The 23896-nt window shown below is 42.7% G+C and overlaps 1 long non-coding RNA gene across 1 annotated transcript; it reads right to left on the bottom strand.

Annotated features, from left to right (window-relative positions):
- Positions 1–240: 240 nt before the first annotated feature.
- Positions 241–13316, bottom strand: LOC150014281 (uncharacterized). The gene is made up of 3 exons (XR_016509918.1): positions 13131–13316; positions 12161–12228; positions 241–387 (listed from the first exon to the last, which is right to left on the bottom strand). It is a non-coding gene; the product is annotated as an uncharacterized LOC150014281 (long non-coding RNA).
- Positions 13317–23896: the final 10580 nt, after the last annotated feature.

The following is a 23896-nucleotide window of genomic DNA, read 5'->3' on the forward strand; positions in this document are numbered from 1 at the left end:
GCCACGTGACCCCGTTCAGACAAAAAAAATCAGGAACAATTCAAGTCAATAGGACTGCTGGGGAAATAGAGCATCTTCTTCCTGCAGCTGTTAAGAGAGAACAGGATGTAAGCCTGGAGCTGCCTGTGCCATAACTCGGGAAGAGCCTTCTTATATAAAGTTTCACAACAAAGAAAGAGAGAAAGACAGGTCTAGATACAATTGAGCTCCTGGATTCAGTGGACTTTTCAGATGCAGGTTGCCTCAGCCAGTTTGAGTTGTATGTCACTTGCAACCAAGGGATGTTGTGTTTTTCATTCACTCTTCCCTCTCAACTTACTATACGTCCATTCTGGCTGATTCCTCTTCCGTTAGTAGGGACTATATTTCTAGGTCAGCCATCAGACCCTGAAATAGGATATAAAAAGCACTTCTTGCTCAAAGCCCAAACAACTTGACAAAGAAGGGGAAAGGTCAGTCCATTTTCTCCATGTTTTCAAACATTTGGATGCTTGTCAACAAGAAAATGAAACTTTTAGCTTTTTATCTGATAATTTTGGAGCTCTGTTAATGCCAAAGGGCCTGATTCTCATGCTCTCCTGAGAACTGTAAGACTTACTGGCATTTGACTGAAGTCTCACACATGTGTAGAATTGGGAGAGAAGGCTCCTGAATACGTGTGCTGAAATATTTGCCCAACTTCCCCTTAATCTACTTAATGGTGTTATTGTTTTTAGACCATTTTGAACTATTTTTCCTTTTCAATGTTAAAAGGACAAGATAGAGACATATCTAGATTGTATCTTCGTTATTTCTTATAAATAGTTAAACTTCATCATTTTTTTTCTTATTGAAGGGGTAAATACCTTATCAAATAAAACATTACAGAAATATATAAAGAAGGACCTATAAATTTCCCCATGAGCTTACACTCTAAAATGACACAATTTACAGTTTGGTGGGTGTTCTAATATATACCAATACGTAAAGATCTTAGACACAAATCATGCCTATCATTTGTGACTTATTTTTTTCTTTTATATATCATGGACAACTTGCTGTGTCTTTATATAGAACTATCACAATCTCTTAAAACGTAACATATTCCATTGCATTATATGCCATTGTGTTCAGGGCTATATAGGTTGTTTGAGTTGCTCGGGTTGTAGAGAAATACCATAATTCATTTTTCCATTCTCTTTCTAAAAAGATTTATTTATTTTTAGAGAGAAGGGAAGGGAGAGAGAAAAAGAGAGGGAGAGACACATTGATGTGAGAGGGAAACAATAACTGGTTGCCTTTCATATGTGCCCTGACCAGGGACCAAACCCCCAACCCATGCATGTGCCCTCACCAGGGATTGAATCAGCGACAATGTCCTGGTTTTGAGGGACAACGTCCAACCAACTCAGCCACACTGGTCAGAGCTCCATTCTTTTTTTGATGGACATTTGGTTTATTAGTAATGTTTGCTCTAATAAATCATTCTATATTTGCATCTTTCTATGTTTGCATGCTTGTACAAGTTTGTAGAATGTGTTGCTGGATATGGAATTCCTAGGTCAAAGGGTATAAACACTTACATTTTAATACTAGTGCATAATTTTCCTCTACAAAGGTAGTGCCAGCTTTTACCAATGGTGCATGAGAGGGCTTTGGATGGTAACCTTTTTTTTTTTTTTTTAAGTAGTAAAGTGTCTTAATCTGTTCAGGCTACTATATAATAAACTGCCATACACCAGGTGATTTATAAACAGCAGAAATTTATTTCTCACAGTCGTGGAGGCTGAAAAGTCCAAGATCAAGGTGTCAGTAGATTCAGTGCCTAGTGAGACCCTGGTTCCTAGTTTATAAATGGTAATCTTCTTGCTGTGTCCTAGCATAACAGAAAGAGCAAGGGAACTCTTTGTGGTCTCTTTTATAAGGGCACTAATTATATTCATGAGGGCTCCACCCTCATGACCTAATCACTTCTCAAAGGCCCCACCTCCTAATACCATCACAGTGGCAATTAGATTTCAATATATGAATTTGTGGGGGACATAAACATTTAGTATATAGCAACAGGATTTTGCTCCCCCTACCTCCCCCCCACACACACTTAGTCAGTACTAAGGAATAAATTGCAATGAGCTGTTTACTAAGGAATAAATTGCAATGAGCTGTTTACTTTCATTGGTTTCATTAGCCAGAGATCAAACTCAAAATATCTTGGAAAAAAAAAATGAACTGAAAAGTGAGGTTAGTGGCTTCATGCACAGCTAGCTTCAGGGCACAAGTGATGACATTGGAACTTATTATCTGTTTCTCACTGGGCTGGCTTTATACTTCTGTTCTAAGTCATGCCCCAAGCCATTCAAAGTTTTGCCCTTGTAGTGGCAAGGTGGATGCAGCTGCTCCAGCCCTCATATCCTCTCAGATCTAAGTTCTGCACCCAAAAGCAAGTTTGTTTTCTAGTAGTCTAAGCCAGTGGTCCCCAACCTTTTTGGAACCAGGGGATGGTTTTGTGGAGATCTGGCAGTAATGCAAGTGATGGGGAGCCCCGGTAGGCCCCACTCACTTTCTGCTGTGCATTATGGTTCCTAACGGGCCTCAGAACAGTACCGGTCCGTGGCCTGGGCATTGAGGATCCCTGGTCTAAGCCATAGTCCTGATAGTCACTCTTCTCAGACCTATCATTGACCCAATCATAGTGGCCCCAAAATGAACTGAGCTGAAAAAAAAAAAAAAGTAAAGAAAAGAAAAAGGCTGAACTTAGAGGACTTCCAGCCAAGATGGAGGCGTAGACAGACACACTGCATCTCCCTCCATAACTAAGAAGGAATACAACTACCTCAAAACCAGAAACAACCAGAAGTTCCAGAAAACAAACTGCATGGAAGTCCAGGAAACAAAAATATAAAGAAGAAATACTCATCCAGATAGTTAGGAGGGTGGAGCCGGGTCAGAGCCAGGACGGAGAGGACGCGGTGTGGTGGTGGCAGCAGCGGCGGCGGCAGCAGCAGGCCAGAAGAAAGTGCAGTCAAACATTTTAAAAAGTCAGGAGGGACACCTGGGGAGCGTTCCTAGCTCCTGACCAGACCGCAAAGCTCACAATCCCAGCAACGAGGAAAATCAAGCCTCATTGCTTCTGACTGTGCAAACCAGTGGGGGTTAGAGTCGAAGCAGAAACTGCTGGTCTCTCTGCAGAGTCCACTTGTTTAAAGGGCCCCCACTGTCCTAGAACATCCACAGACCCACCCACTCTGGGAGCGACAGTCAGGGCAGCAGCTAGAGGGGCATCAGTTCCACAGGGAAGTGGGAGAAGTGCCTTGAAAAGGGGCGAGTGCTGAATGGGCAGCATTGTTCCCTCTCAGACCCCTCCCCCTCATATAGCGCCACAACGTGTTGAAATAGGTCACCCTGTACTGACGAATTCCTAAGGCTCTGCTTCTTACAACGTAACAGGAGTGACAGCTCTACCTAAGACACAGAGGTAAACAAACACAGGAGCTGTCAAGATGAGGAGACAGAGAAGTATGGCCCAAAATGGGGAACAGATCAAGGTTCCAGTGGGAGAACTAAGTGACAAGGAGATAGACAACCTAACAGATGAGGAGATAGCCTACCTAACAGACACAGAATTCAAAACACTGGTGATAAAGATGCTCACAGGCTTGACAGATATGCTTGGCTATGGCAAATGCATAAGGGAAGAAGTGAAGGCTATGCTAAGTGAAACGAAGGAACATCCACACAAAACCAATGGTGAAGGGAAGAAAACCAGGGTTCAAATCAATAATTTGGAACATAAAGAAGTAAAAAACAGTCAACCAGTGCAGAATGAGGAAACAAGAATTGAAAAAAAAATGAGGAGAGGCTTGGGAACCTCTGGGACAATTTTAAACATGCCAACATCCGAATCATGGGGAAGCCAGAAGGAGAAGAGGAAGAGCAAGAAATTGAAAACTTATGTGAAAAAATAATAGAGGAAAACTTCCCAAATTTGGTGAAGGAAATAGACATAGAAGTCCAGGAAGCACAGAGAGTCCAGGGCGAGCTCGACCCAGAAGGGACCACACCAAGACACATTATGATTAAAATGCCAAAGGTGAAAGATAAAGAAAGGATCCTAAAAGCAGAAAGAGAGAAGCGGAGAGTTGCCTACAAAGGGGTGTCTATAAGACTATTAGCTGATTTCTCAAAAGACACTTTGCAGGCAAGAAGGGACTGGCAAGAAATATTCAATGTGATGAAAAGCAAGGACTCACAACCAAGATTACTCTATCCAGCAAAGCTATCATTTAGAATGGAAGGGCAGATGAAGTGCTTCCCAGACAAGGTGAAGCTAAAAGAGTTCATCATCACCAAGCCATTATTATATGAAATGTCAAAGGGACTTATTTAAAAAAAAGAAGATCAAAACTATGAACACTAAAATGACAACAAAGTCACAACTATCAACAACTGAATCTAAAAAATGAAAACAAAATCCAACTAAGCAAACCAGAATAGCAACAGAATCATAGGTAATGGGATCATTTGGAGGGTTATCAGCTGGGAGAGGGGAGGGGGAGAAATGGGGAAATGGTGCAGGGACTAAGAAGCATAATCGGTTGGTACAAAATGGACAGCGGGAAGTTAAGAATAATATAGGAAAGGGTGAAGCCAAAGAAGTTATATGCACAACCCATGGACATAAACTAAAGGGGGTGGGATTGCTGGAGGGAAGGAGGGTACTGGGCAAGGGGAGCAAAGGGGGAATAATTGGAACTACTGTAACAACATAATCAATAAAATATACTTCAAAAAGAAAGAAAGAAAGAAGGCCGAGCCGATCGACATAGGCTTAGGTGGTTGAGTGCTCCACCCCTAGGGGGCAGAACCCAAACTCCCACCACGGGGTCTGAGAGTAGGGGGACAGGCAGAGCGCCTAATGAAAATCTGAGAATGCCAAGGGGCTGCTGGGGAGATCAAGCTCATCCAGCTCTGTTGGTCACTACTGCCTCCAGAGCTGTCCTGCAGTAAATCCATTCTTGACCCCACAACTAGGAAGGGGCCCTCTAAAAAAAGAACAAATTTGAGCCTTCTTTAAAACACTTCATTGGTTCTTTTCTGTCCTTAGGGAAAATTCCACCTTCCTTAACAAGGCCTGGGAGACCTGGCCTCTCCTTTCCACACCAGCCTCATTTCTCCCCACCCCACACTCCCCAGCATTCCTCAGTAAAGCCATGGTCCAGTCTTAGTTGCCTGAATGGCCTTGTTCTCTCTCCCACTTCTAGGCCTTTGCCTAATAGTCCTGGTGATTTATAAAGCACTTACTAAGTGCCGGGCCATGTGCTAAGCATAATATGTTTATTACACACCCCACTTAAGCACAATAACCCTATGAAAGACAGTAGGGTGTACAGATAAAAACACACACTCCAGAGTCAGACTGCTGGGGTTCAAAGTCAGGCTCATGTATTAATCATGTTTTTATGTTCTGTGTTTTATGATGCTTTGACATTTTAGGGCCTTGCTAATCCTGGAGAGACTGCCTCTCCCAGGGCTAGCTAATTCCTAGAGATAGTAAACAATTTGCCTGTGAGCATGCCTTTCATGTGCAAGCCAAACATTTCAAACACCCAGCCACCTCCTCTGTCTAACTCGAACACCAAGTCAGTATCCCTCTGCCCTAAATCACCCAGGGCCAAGTACCAGACAACTAGGGGCCACCTCATAGCCCGGAGCCTGTTGACATTACTCAAACTAAGCAATCCTAAACTGCTTGCCTCGCCTCTCCCATTCCTTCCCCATGAAAAGCACAACAGTCTTTTGCCCAGGCTTTTTTTCTGTCTCCCAACCAGCCCTGGTTCCTTCTCACTTGGCCCTGCCTTTCACAAGCAATTGTCTCCATGTCTGTCATCTTCCCATATCTGATTAAAATTAAATCTTAGGTACATTTCACAACCACCTAGCCCAGAGATCTTCAACCTTTTTCATATCCTGGCACACATAAAGTAATCACTAAAATTCTGTAGCACACTAAAAAATATATTTTTTGCCAATCTGACAAAAAACATAGTTCTTATTTTGATTCATTCACATCAGACAGCTATTGTTGTATAGTTGCTGTCACTTTTTAATTCGACAATCCAGGGAAAAGAGGCCAGTGCCTCTGACTAAGTAACCAGGTATTGTGTGCTTTAAAAATTCTTGCATCACACCAGTTGAGAATCACTGGCTTAGCCCTTTGCTAGTCATGTGACCTTAGACAACATCTCTGCCTTGAGTTCTCTTTATCCAAAATGGAGATAATAATAATACCTACTTAAAAGGAATAGGGAAAAAACTGAGAAAGATTTTAAAATGGAAAAAAGAAAGGAAGGAAGAAAGAAAACCAAACGCAGGCTTTGACTGCCTGCTCCAATGAAAGTCAAACTTGCCAGACAGGTGCTGGTGACAGGGAAAGATTTTCCATAGGATCCCTGCAAAAATCACAAAGGTTTGTTATTTTGCTTTAATTTAATTTTTTTCAAAGAATTGTTTTTTATTTTTAAGACTTTATTTATTTTTAGAGGGGCAGGGAGAGAGAAAGAGAGAGAGAAACATCAATAATGTGTGAGAGAGAAACATAGATCAGTTGCCTCTCACACATCCGCAACTGGGGACCTGGCCCACAATCCAGGCATGTGCCCTGACCAGGAATCAAACCAGCGGCCTTGCGGTTCACAGGCTGATGCTCAATCCACTGAGCCACAGCAACCAGGTCTTTTTTATTTTCAGAGAGAGGGGAAGGTAGGGAGAAAGAGAGGGAGGGAAACATTGATGTGAGAGAGAAACATTGATTAGTTGCCAGAAGACCCTACTATAAGCTGTAGGCCAGAGTTTTCATTTTCAAAAAAACAGTCTCAGAGCCTCATGGAAAAAGGCTGTACTGGATATTTCAAACTATTGACACTCAAAACTGAGCCGACATGGCTTACATGACTTTTAGACTCTTAGACCAGTAGCGTGGGTCAGGATTTCCAGATCTCTACAGTCAAACAGATGGTTTCATGAGACTCAAGAGCCAGCAGAACAAGAATTAACTACATAGGGCCCTGACTGGTGTGGCTCAGTTGGTTGAGTGTCATTTTGCAAAATGAAAGGTCACTGGTTTGATTCCTGGTCAGGGTCCAATCCTGGGCTGTGGGTTTGGTCCTGGTCAGGGCACATATGAGAGGCAACCAAGTATGAGAAGCAACCAATGGATGTTTCTCTCTCACCCTTTCTCTCTCCCTTCCCCTGTCCCTAAATATAAATAAAATCTTTTAATTAAAAAAAAAAGAATTAACTATTTAGGACTAAATGAACTGACAAGGGGTATTTTATGGTAGTTATTTGTTTGGAATAATGTGGATGTAGTTTCAATGTTCTATTTTCCAGATTTATAAGGAAGTCTTTTATCTTTCTTCTTAACCCATCTATAACCCATAATAATTTAGTGGATTCCGTTTTTGTAGACAGAACTAAAACATTTAAAATATCTGATTTTCACTGACCTTACAGACTTCAGAAACCCTTAATGCCTCCTTACTTCTTACGGTAATAGTATTTGATAGGTTATATGCCCTCCATCCATCTTATCTCAATATAATTGTGGGGTACTTTGATTTCTCCTCCGACCTAGTCATACCACCTTACAGTTTCCCTCAGTACTTAATAGGTTCCATAAACTCTTTGATACGGGTTCATTTCGTGTGTATATGAGAATCAACATTTTATATTTTAAAAAATTATCTTTTGAGTTAATATATATAAGATGTTTAGAACAGTGCCTGGACCCAGAACAGGCTCTATAAATGTTAGCTTTTGTAAGTAAAGGATTTAGATTATTCACATTTTACGGGTGAGGAGAATGAAGGTAGGCAAACTTGCCTAGACAGCACAGCTTGTCAGAGGTGGGACAGAATGAGAAGTTAGGTCTGTCTGCCTTCAGAGCCTCTTTTCTTGTCTCCACCCCATCCCACCCCTCTCCTACCCACAATCCTCTCTGGCTGTGCTCTGCTAACTCACGCACATTTTTCAGTTTTCATAGTTGGGAGTCTTTCTGGATCCTTCTGGGCTAGGTTAGCACCGCCTCCAACCTTGTATCTTCCCCATATCGAGCTCATACCATAACTATGTTGCAATCCTCAATTTCTCCATCTAAAGGATGAGCCTCATACCACCAGGGACCCATACTGTTTCCATCACCATCCAGCCCAGAGCCTGGCATGCAGCCAGTGCCCACGGGCAAGTGCCAGAAATGAGGCATCAGGTGGGCATGGCACTTTTTCTCCCCCTGGGATGAAGAGCAGGTTACTTTCTGGAGCAGTCTGGAACCCCTCTGCTTCTCTGTTCTCTGCCAGCTCCACAGTCCCTGGGCTCCTGGTTGCTCTAGAGAGTACCAAGGCTCCTAAAGAGGATGCCCAGAGCCACTAGCTTCTCATGACTTGAGTTTCTGGTTTTTGTTTTCTTCTTTTTCTTTTTTTCCCCCAAATCAAATTCCAGAAATGCAGGCTTAAAAATAACCAAGCAATGCAATCTTCCCCACCAAGCCACTTGGCAAAAACAAATCCTCAACAAAGACCAGTGCGCAGCCTCGCTTCACACTCATTTTCACATGCCAACTCAGCATTGTTTCGGGTGGGGAGGAAATGGGGAGGCAGGACTCCCTGGAGTTGAGGGGCAAGCCGGGCACAAGCCGGGCACAAGCTGGGCTGGACGGCAGGCCTGACTCCGTGGCGCAGGCACATGCCCTTGCAGGAAGACAGCTGCTTGAGACCGCTGTGAAGTCCGGTTTTCCTTGGAGTTGCAGCTTGCTGGTCCCCAGCCCTGGGCTGGGCAGGAGATGAAAGCAGCCCTGGAAAACGGTCTCCATTAGTGATCCGGAATTCACTCTCCTTCCCTGGGGAGACATCAGCTTCTGCCTGAGCTTGCCTCTCCCCATCGTGACTTAAGGAACTGGTGGGAGGAATAGGGAGCAGCACTGACTCCTGCTCAACAACATCCTCAACCTCCCTCCTCTTTTCTACAGGGTCTATTTTTTGACCCTGTCATCTTTCTTAATGCCCATTTTGTGGGTAAGAAAAATGTGTGATGGAAGAGAGGAAATTCAGGACCAGGGAAGGCCTGGAAAACTCAAATTTCATATTTCCTCCTCTTTTGAATCAGCATTTATGTCTCTCAATGGGGTTTTCCTGCATATGCTTGTATAACTCCCTTTTAAAACAATTTTTGCTGTTTTTTCCTTTCCCTGCCCCTGGGTAAGTTATTCCAACGACTACTTTCCACCTCAAAAGAAAGTAGTGGACAGGAAAAAAGTGGTCGTGTGGTCCGTTGGCTACAGCACCAAGTGGAGGCAGGAGACTTTGGTTCTATTCTGAGCCTTTTTGGGAACAGGACGAAGGAGAGGGACATGAGCCCTGCCCTTGTACAAGAGCTCCCAGGACCCCATGCCAACAGGAGGAAGTTGCTTACTCCAGATCAGAAGTAGATCAGGAGTCAGCATTTACGAAACACCTGCAAAATGCCAGGTCCCTTCCAGACCAGCTCACTTCATCCTCCCACAGTTTTGTAAGACAGGCTTTTGTGATTTCCATGTCACAGATGAGGAAACTAAGGCTCAGAGAGTGGCAGCTGGGAACAGAGCCTGGTTCTGGTTCTCATGTCTGAGCTACTTCATTTGAATGTGCAACCTGCCAACCCTGCTTTATTCATTGAATTACTCAATTTATTGAGCACCTATTATGTGTTCCCCCTCTCCCACAGTCATAGTAGTGAGCAAAACATAGATCCCTTTCTTTATGGAGCTTATTTTCTAGTTGAGTATGGGTGAAGGAAGGATGAAGACATAAAATAAACCCAATAAATAAGTAAATTACATAACATGACAGGTTTTACATGCTAAGGCCAAAAGCAAAATTAGAGTAGACTAAGGGTATCGGGAGGGCTGGAGACACAGTTGTGTTTAAATAAGGCAATCAAGAGAGGCCTCCTGGAGGAAGTGATATTTGCATGAAGACTTAGAGATGTGAGAGTTGGGAATGGTGATGTTTAAGGGAAGATTATTACTGTCAGAGGAAATAGTCAAGTCAGTGCAAAGGCCCCAAACTGGGAGGTTGCCTAGCAGGATTGAGGAACAGCAAGGAGGCCAGGGGGCTTGCAGCAGAGTAAGCAAGGGGTCCTTACACAGAAAAGGGCCGCTCAGACTGTGGAGAAGAGGCTGCAGAGGGGCAAGGAAGAAGTAATGAGAGAGGGGAGGGGACTATTGCAGTTACCAGGTGAGAGGTTCTGGTGGCAAAGGCCAGCCTGTGGGCAGTGGAGGGGGTGAGCCGTGGCCAGATTCAGGTTTATTTGAAAGCACAGCCAATGGGATTTCCTGATGGATTAGAAGTGAAGGGTGAGAGGGAGAGGCATCAGGACACTTCCAAGATTTCTGCTGGGAGGAGGGGCTTCCATCTGCTGAGTTGAGAAAGGGTGTTTGTGGGGCAGGCCTGTGCAGGAAGGAAGATCAGGGCTTCAGTTTGGGGCGCAGGGAGTCTGAGATGCATAACTTGTGCCCACCCAGGGCCAAACAAGTAACATCCCAGAGCGTGACTGCAGGGGCCTGTTTATGAGGAACCTCCAGGCAGACCAGCCAGGCCCAGAGTTTCCCCAACCCCGCCTTCCCTTAAACCATCTCTTTTTAACCCAGGGTTCTATAAACTTGGATGGAAAAAAATTACATCTTTTTTTTTTTTTTCTCACTAACCTCTGACTAGAACTTAGCATTTCCTTCAATTATGAATGTAGATAACAAACCCTTAGCAGGACGAGTGACTGTCACCAACAGAACTGATAAGATATTTTCATTTCACATAACAGGTGCTGCAGGTGATTCCCAAATGTCTTTGACCTTCATCACTTCTTGGAATTTGTGAAAGTTATTGGACCTGCCACTAGGTTCTATGGTTCAATGCAGTAACAAGCACATCCATTACTATATCATAAATTCAAAATTAAAACATTTTTTATAATGGTATTTCATTATATCTAGTTTCCTTCGTAATCCTATGCATTTTATTTTTTGTCTCTGAAATCATTACTCTGAGAAAGGCTTCATCAGCTTCCCCAGACTGCCAAAGGGGTCCATGCAATAAAAGAGTTAAGACCCCTGATCTAAGTGAAATATCCTTGACAGAAGGAGAGTAAAAAACAAATAAGTCACTAAAATATCTTGACCTGTGGCAGAAATCACGCCAGGAACTTTATAGGCATTACCTCATCTAATCCTCAGATTTGTAAGTGGATACAATTATTATTCCTGTTCTACAATTGTGGAAATTGAGGCTCAGAGAGTTTCAAGTCACCCAGCGAGTTAGTGGAAAACCAGGCATTCAAACTCAGGGCTCTTTCTAAAGTCTGTGTTTCCTCCATCAGAACAAACAGCCCTGACTGGTGTGGCTCAGTGGATTGAGTGCCGGCCTGTGAACCAAAGTGTAATCAGTTCAATTCCCAGTCAGGACACATGCGTGGGTTGCAGGCCAGGTCCCCAGCTGGGGGTCTGATAGGCAACCACACATTGATGTTTCTCTCCCTCGCTTTCTCCTCCTTTTCCTCTCTCTCTAAAAATAAATAAATAAAATCTTAAAAACAACAATGGGATCACATGTTATGGCCTAAATGTCCCTCTGAATCAGCACGGTGTCACGGCCAAGGGGCAGGGCTATATGAGTTGAGTCCTGAGACTGCAGCTAGTCTGCCTGGGCTCACCAGCCTGTGCTGCCTATTTACACGTGACTTTAGGTAAACTACTTAACCTCTCTCTGTCCTTTCACTTCTGTGTTTATATTACATATATTACAGGCATGATGGTGCTAATAATGCCACCAGCGTAGATGACTTATGGGGTAGCAAGTATAGGATGCCTAGGACAGTGCCTGGAATGCAGATGGTGCTTAGGCTTTATTTTTATTAGGAGCTTTGGTTCTAGAGAGAAACAGAGTGGATTTGAATGTCAGCATAACTTCCACTAGCTGTGTGGTCTTGGGCAACTCTCTTAACCTCTGTCAGATATTAATTTGATTCTCTCTAGATCAGTAAAAGGTGGTTGTCAAAGATATTTATATATTTATTGACTAGTACAAGCAAACTCTAAAGACACATGCTTAATAAGTGTTAACATTTATTATTATTATTATTACTGTTTACTTACATCTCTTTTCAACCCCATCAATTTCTGTAATGCTTACTCTTGTCTATATTTTTTAAATTGTTTTTTATCTGAAAGCAAGAGAAAGAGAAAAGCATTAGTTTGTTGTTTCACTTACTTATGCATCCATTGGCTGATTCTTATATGTGCCCTTACAGGAGATCGAATCCACAACCTTGGCATATCGAGACAAAGCATTAACCAACTGAGCTACTCGGCTAGGGCTGCTCTTGTTTTTACTGAGCTTTCTCAATTCCACTTTTTTTGTTTTATTTGGTGATTCTGTGGAATGTCTAATATAATCAAATTATTAAGGTCAAGTATGGACATTTGTTACCCAAATACAAGGCTTATTGAGCTCTTACCACATACTAGACACTGTTTTAGGCACATGGGTACATCAGTGAACAAGAGTCAAAATCTCTGCCCACAGCATGTGACATTCTAAACGTTAGATATTCTGCCTCTCATAAAGCCCCCTTTACTGATCTACAATCAACTTAATACTCAACAATAATAATTCTATATCAAAATATTGGACATAGGTCTAAACTATTTTTCTCTCGAGAAGCCTCTCTAAGCTGGGCCCCATTCCCCACCACCAAGAACTTTCTTCTTTAGACATGCAATGCTCATTCACAGTTCTATGCCTTTGCACACGCTTGCCCCTCTGCCTGGAACATCATTCTTTCTGACAAACTACTTGTTCTTTGGGTCCTGAATCAAATGTCCACTTCCTCCATGAAGCCTTCTTTGACTTTCCAGGATAGATGCATCATCTGCCTATCAATACTCTTACTCCATGGCTTTTTAGAAATCCCTGTTCGGCTAGCTCTCCATGCAGTGCTAGACACTTTGGACAGCTTCTCCTGGAAGCTCTGTGTGTGCGCCCTTTCTAAACTTTTTATTCTTGTCTGCCTTTTCCTCCTTTATCTCTTCCTCCTCTTTCATCCCTAGGGCTTTGACGGCTTACCTTTCACTTGCAGCTCTTAACAATTGGTGTAATTTAAGGCTCTATCCTTGTCTTTATTTTTATCCCTTGTAATCCATCTTCTCTGAGAAATTCATCCATCTGCAAGATTTCAATACCTCCAGGTGAGTGACCTGCCCTACTGGCAAATCCAGCCCTGACCTCTCTTGTGAATGCCAAGAGATCAATTTCAAGCTCAAAATTGAACATTTTTTAGTACATCTAAATTCAAATAAACCTTAACCATAAAAGTAATTTTATACAATTCGCCTGTATTTTATACATTTCCAAATCCTCCAACGTTCTAGCCCAGTACCTTCTATAAATGAGGTGTTCCACATATACTTATTCAGTGAATGAGAGGATCTTTTCTGTTTAGCCATATTAAAAGTCCAAGTCACGGAGAGCAATGGGGGAAAAAATTGGGACAACTATACTAAAACAACAATGAAAAAAAATTTTTTTTTAAAGTCCAAGTCAAATTTTTTGGTTTAAATAGTCATCGTTCAAAAGATCACATAACATTTCAGAGGGAAGGTCAGCCATGAGTCAGCTTTCTTCTTCCTTTGGGAAGAGAGCGGCTCTTAGTGACTGGTCACCTCCTCCTGTGTTGCAGAGGAGGGAGGGAGGAACAGGGGCTGGCTCTGTGCTATACTGGAAGCATCATAGTGTCGGAGTCAGAGAGACCTGCATTGAAATGTCATATCCTCCACTTAGGAGGGGCTGGTTTCCTTATCTATAAAAGTGGGTGTGAGGGGTCAACCCAGATGGCTGTTAGAAGAATAAAAGAAACAGCACATGGAAAGTGCCTTGCACCCAACACATGCTAACAAGAATTGTGAGTTCCCTGCCCTTCTTCCTCCTTGCATCCCTCTCCTGCATTCAGCTTAAAGCTAAAGACATTATGAGCGCCCTGCACAAGCAAAGGGGGAAGTCGGACTGAAGTTCTGCTCCATCCCCACAGCATCCCCATGCATCTGTAAAGTGCAATAGGTCAAGGGAACTACAGTGGTTTCTCTTTACAGATTAAGAATTAGAAGTATCAAATTCCCAAGAGCATCAAATGAGCATTTTACAGTTAACAACAGCTCAGAACTCAGACTGTCATGCACGGAGCTTAGTCTGAACTTTTCAGAGGAGCACTGAAGGTTACAGTGTCACACTGTCCCTTTACCATGATCCTGTTAAACAACCTGGGCAGGATGTTGAAGTCGCTGCGGGGATGAGAGTTCAAGTCACCCAAAGCATCCCCGGTTTGTCTTGGGAACCTTTCCAGACCGCCTCCTTGTTTTTCCATCCTGCTACTCCTTGCTCGTAAATTTCTTGGTCCTCAACGCTCTTTGTTTTGGCTTCATACTATGGTTCCTATCCTCCACCCATCTCTTTGCTGGATGGCCCTCTGGTCTTGACTCACTCTTCTGGCTCTCAGCAACCACGCCGATCCAAGGCATTGCTTTTGGTCTTTGTCCTCCGATCTCCCACACTGCTCCCATGGGCAAGAAGCAGCCCATCTGTGGGATCTGCTGGATGCGTCCCACCCCTCACCAGGACCACAAGGATCGTGGTGGCCTGCCAGTTTCAAGACGGCAGAATAAAGTTGTTGCTGCTCCCCCCCACCTTTAAAAATCACGCCAAAACAAGAAATGCGAACAAAAGTTATTTATTAAACCAGGAGAAAACAGCAACCTCTGATCATACTAGATGAACTGGAGAGAGGAAGGGCAAAGCACCCAGGTAAGTCTGATAATGGTGGGCATTAGAGCACCCTCTGAGGAACACCAGGCCAGACCTTAAAGATGACAGGGGTTCATCTTACACATTTCTCTATCCCCAGAGTTTAGCTCAGGACTGGTAAAATCAAGTCCTCAACAACACTTGTTGAATAGAATTGCATCATTTTACATTTATCACATAACATATACAGTACAGAATATTATCAGCATATGAAGACATGTTTTACTGAAAGGAGAACCATTAGGAATGTTTACTACATTGCTAATGGAGCTGCCATTATTTCTGTAAGAGAGAGGGCCCTTCGAAGCCCATGCACTGAGGAAAGGAACTCTAAGCAATACCCTTGCCTTGATGTTTAGCATTTCATTGCTTCAAATATTTTTTTAAAATGTACAAAATCTGCTCTCTCATTAGCTCAGTTTTTCTTTTTCATTATTTGAAGGTGAACTTGGTTCCTATGGAGGTCAGGACTTGATAATTACATTCAGCCCTTTGCAATTATTAGTAAGGAACCAGGTAACAGCACTGACATTTAATATTTAATTGTTTTTGATCAACATTAATTAGTCACAGATGCACACCAGATTCCCATTTAATTAAATGCTCTTGGGAACATATTGTGGGCTAAGGGATTCTAACCACATCAAAAAGTAAACGTTCAACTTTAAAAGTTGGGCCCTAGAGACCCAGGCATCCATGGAGAGGAAATTCCAGATGTCTAGCTTTCTCCCTCTTTGCTCAGAAACAAACCTCCTACTTCCAGCCCCTGAAACCTAAACCCTGCGGTTTCTGCGGGGAACTTCCAGGAGGCAGCCGTCCCTCCTCTCTCTCCCCCGCATCATCTGTGTTACCTTCTCTACCGAAGCCTTCCCATCCACATTCCCATCCACATACAAACGTGAGCAAGGGCTCTCCCCTACAGAACCTGCTATCGACTCCACCCCTTCTCAAGCTATTGCCCCTTTTCTTCATCTCTTTGTAGAAACACACCTTGAAAAGATTGTGTACACCTGCTGTCTCCAATCTGTCTCCTCTTAATCTCTCTCAAACCCATTGTTTTCAGACTTTGGCTCCGACTCCTTTGAGGAAACCGTTCTGGTCCGTGCAACTGAAATACTTCCTTGATGCTCAATCCAAGGACCGATTCTCCATCTTCACTTGACCCAGGTCATCATGTTCTTTTCCTTGAAACATTTCCTTCCTTTGGCATCCAGGAAGCCATGTTTTGGGTTTTCTGCCCACACATGGTCATTCCTTCTCATTCTCCTTTGCTGACTCATCCTCCTCTGGCCAGCCTTTAAACATTACAGGGTCACAGGGCTCAGGCCTTGTTCTAACTTTCCCCTCTGGCCATAGTCATCCCATAGGAGACCTTAGAGAAGCACATACATGCATCGAACTCCTCATTTTTATCTCCAGCACTGACCTTTCCCCTGCATACTCTGCATTTCCACTTGAATGTTGGCTAAACCTGGGTTCTTTAGAAATCAGAGCCCAGGGTAAAGCTCATACATGGGCATACTCTGCTGAAGAAGTGCAATCCCAGAGCAGAAAGGGAGGGAAGAGGGAAAGCAAACATAAGAGGTACATTATCAAGCCAGCCACAGATTCACAGGAAAACACAGCTGGTGGCCAGGTCACACGAGAACATCTCCAGAGGGGGAGGGTCGGGTGGGTGGACGGCAGAGCTTTGGTGTTACCTCTTGGGAAGGAGAGTAGAATTCAGAAGGAATTAGACTTCATCTGTTGACTCCTTCTCACCTCCTGTCTCTCAACGATAAACTTTTACCCCTTGAATCTCTGGGTTGTAGTCCATGGCCTTTTTGGGGGCCTTGGGGGTGCCAGTTTCCCCAACTCTGGTTTAGATTGTGATCTGGGCTCAGAAGTGTTGGAAGGAAGCATAGCCTCTGGGTCTGGTCACTTGGGTTTGGTGCCTGGAGCTTTTGCATGATGGACGTTAGCTGTAGCCTGGCTGTCACCCTGGGGGAGGCTGAGACAGCCAGTGGTCTTAGCAGGAGGCTACTAGTTGTGGTGGCCAGGGCTGCTCTTTGAGTAAGCAGACAAGGGGGTAGGGAGGACAGGGGGTTGAGGAAATACGGGGCAGCACATAAACTGGGTCTACTGGGCAGCTCCAAACTTAACCTAGCCAACATTGAATTCCTATGTCTGTTCCCCCATTCAAGCTTCCTTCTCCCATCTTACTGTTAATTCCCACCTTTCTGTTTGCTCACACCAAACATCTTACACCCATCCTTAACTCCTCTTCCACTCCCCCCAAACCCTACATCACATCTGTCAGCAAATCCCGTAAGTCCTACCTTCAGAATACACCCAGAAGCCAACCTCTTCTCACTGCCTCCTTTTCTATCATTCTTAGATGATTGGAATAGTCTTCCTACCTGGCTCTCTGCTTCTGCCCCTGTCCCAACATTCTGTTCTCAACACAATTGTCAGAGTGGCCTTTGCTAAACACAAATGAGATGGAGTCACTTCTCCCTTCAGAAACTGCTCATGTCTTCCTATCTCACGCAGAGTAACACCGAAGTCTTTGTCATGGCCTCCAAGGTTCTATACCATCTGCTTCCACCATCCCTCTGACTTAATCTTCTGTTCGCACACTCTGTTGCAGCCATAATGTGTGCCGATATAGGGATGAAAAAGATAAGGGAAACAGGAAGGAAGGACTGACCTCTTCGGCAGCTTGTTGGAAAGCCCAAAGCAATTGCAGGAATAGTTTGGCCAAAAAGGAGACCTTATATGTGGACAGTAACAAAAGACTTGAAGTGGAGAGGTGAAACCCTTCTCAAACGGCTTTGAATGCTAAGTTAAGGAACTAAGTGATCGTTCTATAGGCTTAGTATAGGCTTAGGCATCCAGCCAAAGTCAATTCATTCTTGTTTCCATTGAAAAATGTCTTCCAAACAGGGTCTCTGAATCAGTGTTTGTGCTGGTGGTCTAAACACGTCCACGAAGGAAGCAAAAAAAACCAGCATTGACAAAGATGCAACAGAGCTCAGAAAAATGTGTGTTCCTAAGGAGACTTTTCCAGACCCTTTCAGGAAGTTGATGGGAGAAGATGATCTTCCTTGGAGCTACTGCTTGAGAGCTTACATACCCAATGATGTGGCAACTGGGGGTTGGAAATGGGATTTCAAAACCAACCCAATGAGAACAGGGGAAGGTTGGGGCTCTCTTTTGATACTCTTGAGTCAGGCCTACCTGAATCAGCCGCTCAGATCTCTTGATAACCAATGTTGTAAAGGCAAGAAGGTCGGTGAACGTGGGTACCACTGTCCTCTGCTGGAGGAACTGGCATCCTACCCAAGACCTGTATTTGGCTCCAGGTCAACAGTTCTTAACCTTCTTTGGATCCTGGGTTTCTCTGAGAATCCGAGGAAAGCTATGGACTAAAAAAAAAAACAAAATGATATGCTTTCATACATAAATATTTATATAGAGTTTCAGGGTTTCATGGAAAGACCCTCTGACAACTTCCCAGGTAAAGGTGTGCCTTTAGAAGCAGGCAGATCTAAGTGCCAGCTCAGGACTGAGACACCCATCTCTTCTGTGAGACAGGAGGGAAGTTAAGAAGAGGTCGCCTAACCTTTTTTCTGCCCAGAATGCCTCCCCCAACCTTGAATTCCATATTTAGAAATGTTTTTTTCTACCAAATTGCACTGATCAAGAAATCCCTATTTTAAAAAAAAATTATTTTTATTTAAGAGGGGAAGGGAGGGAGAGAGAGAGGGAGAGAAACATTGATGTGCAAAAGAAACATGGATCAGTTTCCTCTCGCACGCCCCCAAATGAGAACCTGGCCTGCAACCCAGGCATGTGCCCTGCCTGTCCAAGAATCAAATCAGCAATCTTCTGATTCACAGGCTGGTGCTCAATCCACCGAGCCACACCAGCCAGGGCCCTAATTTTTATCAACCAAACAGAACTGGCAAGTGATTGCCAGTAACCTCATTATGGCTGAGTTCACATTATCCAGGTGAAAAAAAACAATCAAAGCTAATGTGACATTAAGTTAGCCAGGGGAGCTCTATGTGAACAAATGTATGCTTTTTGTTGGCCTCTGAAATATTAATACTCAAGCTACGATTATCATACTCGCACCAACTCTCACTCTCAAGCTCACATGCTTAAATCCGAACTAGTTCAGTGCTGCTCTTTGTCTCAAATTCATGTTCTCTCATAAATCCATTTATATGCAACTTGAGTATATCTTCAAATGCAGGTAAATGCAGAAAATGCACCTTCAAGAGAACTTTCCAAGCATTCCCTCAGACTCAGACTCTAAGGTCAATCCAAATACCATATATGAGTTTACTGAGCACAAAGCTATACTTCCATTTGCACTGGTTGTTAGTCATAAGTTTGTCTCCCATACTCAGACCCTCTGTTCTCAAAGGCAGGGCCATGTGAGAACACAGAACATCATTTGAGCACCACTTAGTACCTCTCCTGGCTAGTGCTAGAGATATAAAATTAAAAAGACATCATTTCTGTTCCTCGTTCATTCATTCATTCATTCATTCATTCATTCAAGAAATATTAATTAAATGCCTTCAGTGTACCAGACACTGTGCGAAGCACTAGGGGTATAATGACAATGAGGCAAGTGAAGTCTCTGCTTTCATGAAACTTACCATCTGGTGGGAGAAATGGGGAATGGGGGGGCACTGGTGAGAGTAGTAAATAAACAGAGAAGCCAATTGCAAGTTGTGATATACGCTAGGAAGGAAATAAAGGCTGTGGGTGGGGACAGACAGGAAATAGAAGTGGGGCAAGGACCTCTCCTAAGTTTAGCAGTCAGGGTCCTGGCAGGAAATACGTGGTCCACTCAAAGCGGAAAACTGAGGAGAGTTTAATAAAGTTACTATTTCCAAAGCAAGAGGGATGGTAATTCCTCGGAGTAAGTAACGGTGGGAGCCATTACCAGTATTAGGCCCAAAGATACAAGGAGAAGAAGCAAATGCAAGAATTTGAAGAGAGAGCTGCTAAGGGAGGCCCATTTGATGGGCGCTGCTACATGTACCTACCCACCTGTTAGTGGCAGAGTAGACTAGGATCCAGCTCACATGACATCCAATCTAGTGTGTTCCCTGCTAGTTTATTTTCTAAACCTGCCATAACATTGTACTGCAGACTGGATGACTTAAAACAACATAAGTTTATTCTCTCTCAGTTCTGGAGGCTAGAAATCCAAAATCAAGGCGTCAACAGGGTTTGTTTCTTCTTGGTGACTCGGAGGAAAAACCTGCTCCATGGCTCTTTCCTAGCTTTTGGTGATTGATCTTTGGCTTGCAGGCACATAGCTCCAATCTGTCCCACTGTCACATAGCCATTTTCTGACAGCCTCAGTTCCCATGCCCTCCCCCCGCTGGCCTGCAGCTGCTTGGAAGATAGCGATATTTTGGGCTGGGAGTTCCCCACGGTAGCAGGGTGTGTCAAGCCGAGCAGCATTTGGCCTTGATTGGCCTGTCATGCTTGCAGCTGCAAGATAACCACAATTCAATAGTCCCTTTTTTCTTCCCCCTATAAAGCAACCCCCTCCTTCCCTAGGAGTTCGGAGTCAGAGCCACTTGCAGCATGGCTCCCTCCCAGCTTGCTGATTCCCTCAATAAACTTCTTTTTTCCTGCTCGCTGTGTCCTGATGGCCTCCTAAGCGACTCTGTTCTTACATTTTCCTTCTGTATCTGTTTCTGTATTTTTCTCCTCTTTTTATAAGGACATCAGTCATTTTGGATTTAGGGTTCTCCTTATTCCAGTTATGACCTAATCTTAACTAATTACATCAGCAATGATCCTATTTCCAAATAAAGTGACATTCTGAGGTTTCAGGAAGGACATGAATTGGGTCGGGAACACTATTCAACCCAGTATATCTGCTTCAAGGTCACAAACGTTAAGGTGGCAAAGTGTCTCTATCATCTCCTCTTGACATGGACTCTTTCATTAAAATTTTTTAACTTAATTTTTTAAAATTAAAAATTTTTAATTGATTTGAGAGAGAGAGTGAGAGACATTGATTTGTTGTTCCACCATTCATGCAGTCATTGGTTGATCCTTGTATGTGTCCTGACTGAGGATAGAACCTGCAACCTTGGTGTATTGGGACAACGCTCTAACCAAATGAGCTACCTGGCCAGAGCTCTTTTCATTAAATTTGAACCCCACACTCCTGTTATATTATATATTCAGAACATATGATTGAGTAGTTTAGTCATTTGAAAGAGCAAGAATTACCCCCATGAGATGCCACTGTATACCTACCAGATTGGCAACAATTTTAGAGTGTAATTAAAAACCAGCTATTGGTGAGGATATGGAATAACAGGAATGTTCATTCACTGCTGGTGAAAATGTAAACTGGTACGATCGCTTTGGGATAAAGTTGGCAGTATCTAAAAAGCTGAAGATAAACATATCTCATTGCTCCCCTTAGTTATATGACCTATAATCCTATACAAATGCATGCCAGTATGCATAAGGATGCATGTACAAGAATTAGGAACCTTATTGGTAATAACCTTAAACTGGAAGCAATCCAAATATCTATGGACAGCAGAACAAATAAATTATGGGTAGAATACAGTGGGATACTATATAGCAATGAAATAAGAATGAAATATACATGAAACAACATGGATGAATCTTAAAGCATAATAATGAGCAAAATAAGTGAAATACCATAGAATATGGGCTATGTGATTCTATCTACATAAAGTTCAAAACCAGGCAAAATTAAACCATATTGTTAAGGATGTATAACCAGGGTAAAACTACTTAAAGGAAAGCAAGGAAATGAGTAACATAAAAGTCAGGACAGCAGTTATGCTAGCAAGGAGGAAGGGGGTATGATCTGGCAAGGCACACTGGGGAGTGGGCGTCTGAAGTGCTAGTGATGTTCATTTTACCATTTATCTGTTACTCTGTACTTATGTTTCTAGCACTTTACTGCATGCTTGTTATCTTGTAAATATCAATATATGTATGTAAATATATATGTAAATGGGAGGGGCTTCTGAACTTTGGAACCAAACAAAGAAACTACTTAATAGCTGTTTGACTCTGGGCACATTACTGAAGGGCCAAAACAATATAAGTCCCCTCTTGAAGAAAGAATATATGAAACAACAACAAAAAAATGTGACTCTCCCTTTAATAAAGGAATTAGTTTTTAATAGCAAGGAAACAAAAGAAAACTCCACTGAAATCTAAAAGACCTTTCTGTAGGTGCTGTGCTATGAAATATTCTAATTTGTGTTGTTAATGAAGCCGGATTTACAACCTAGTAAACTAAAACTAAACAAAGAGCTTATGTTGAGTTGATTAACCACTTGGGGCTAAAATCTAGTGTACTTAAGTGACAGTTTTTGTTTTCATTTTTCTTCTGTCCAATGTAAGATGCTGACTCTCTTGTTGTGAAATTGCTTTGTCACAAGACTGTCTTAACGCATTTGAAATGCAAACTTCTATCTTTTTGAAACTTGTTCCATACAATTGAGGGAAGCCCTAGTGACACTCATTATAATGCCTTACACAGAGTCCCAGCTGGGAACTAAGCACGACTTTAGGCAGATTGTAGTTATTGAAACATTTTGACATAACATCCTTTAAATAATTTCTTACTTTGTGACACAAGAAGCTATTCCATTCCAGAGTCATCTCCTATTTTCTCTGCTACAACCCTGGAACCTCAGATGTTTTCCCAAGGAACCCTGGATTCTTTTAGTAGAGAATGATATTTAGAAGTCAAGATCTAGGCTTGCTTATTGCTACTGGTGTGCCATTGCTTGTAGGGCCTCCCAGCAAACAAGAACAGGAAACACACACACACACACATTTTTATATCTATATTATATTAAATGCCATGAGTTCATACTGACACATTGAATTGCAATCCAACAGCAAAGAGTTCTTTCACGCTTTCTTCCTTTTCATGTTTGTAACTCCCTCCTCCAGCACTGAGAAATCTATTTTTACACATTTTGAATGTAACAAAATTGATAATATGTGTATTGCTGGCTTAAAAAAATATTTTGTTCTCACTTATATTGGTCTTTGTTCTCCAAGAATTATCAAAATGCCAGAGATTTCATTTCTTTTATTCATTCAACCAACATATATTTATCAAGCAAATACTATGTGTCAGATAATGTTCTTGGGCTGGGCATACAACAGTGAACAAAACATCGCACAAAACATCACATTGGGAAAAGAATGGGGAAAGAGAATAATAGATACAAAGCTAGGAAATGGCAAAGCTGGGATCGGAACCCAGACAGCCTGGCTCCAGAACTCATACTATACCATCTGCCTCTGATTGCTTTTGTAATTGCTCTCTGCCTTCCACAAAATTTTACAACTCTCTGGAATCCAATAAAAATGCCTCTGTCAGTTTCTAAATCTACACAATGCATCTTCCACATTAATTTCTCTGATACTCAGTTTCCAAATCTGTGAAAATACACTAATCTCAACCTGCTGTGAGGATAAATGAAATTATATGAGATGCCTGGTACTACTTGTGACACATCATAGGTATTTAGTGAAGTTAATTTTCCTTTTCTATTTCAACATAAATGGTACACTATAAAGTTCTTCTAGAACAAAAACTTTTTTCTCTTCCTCATTCAATCAATAATTTATTCATCCATCCATCCATTCATTCTGTTTAAAAATATTTACGGTATTTATTTATTTATTTTTAGGGAAAGGGAGCGGGGGGAGGAGAAAGGCTGAGAAACAGCAGATGTCAGAGATAAACATTAATCATTTGTCTTTTGAAGGAGCCTCGACTGGGGACCAAACGTTCAACCCAAGCATGTGCCCTGAACGGAATCTTGCCTACGGCCTCTAGATTTGTGGGACAACGCCCAACCAGCTGAGCCATACCGGTCAGGGCCCATTCATTCTTACATCCATTCAAAAAGCACTTATTGAAAATCCAATATTTACCAGGCTCTCTGCTAGTTGTGGGGGATACAGGAATGGCACGGTGTCCATTCTCAAGGAGCTTAGTCACA

Source organism: Furipterus horrens, unplaced genomic scaffold (genome assembly GCF_987537825.1).
Source record: "Furipterus horrens unplaced genomic scaffold, mFurHor1.1.pri manual_scaffold_3, whole genome shotgun sequence".
Taxonomy (NCBI): domain Eukaryota; kingdom Metazoa; phylum Chordata; class Mammalia; order Chiroptera; family Furipteridae; genus Furipterus; species Furipterus horrens.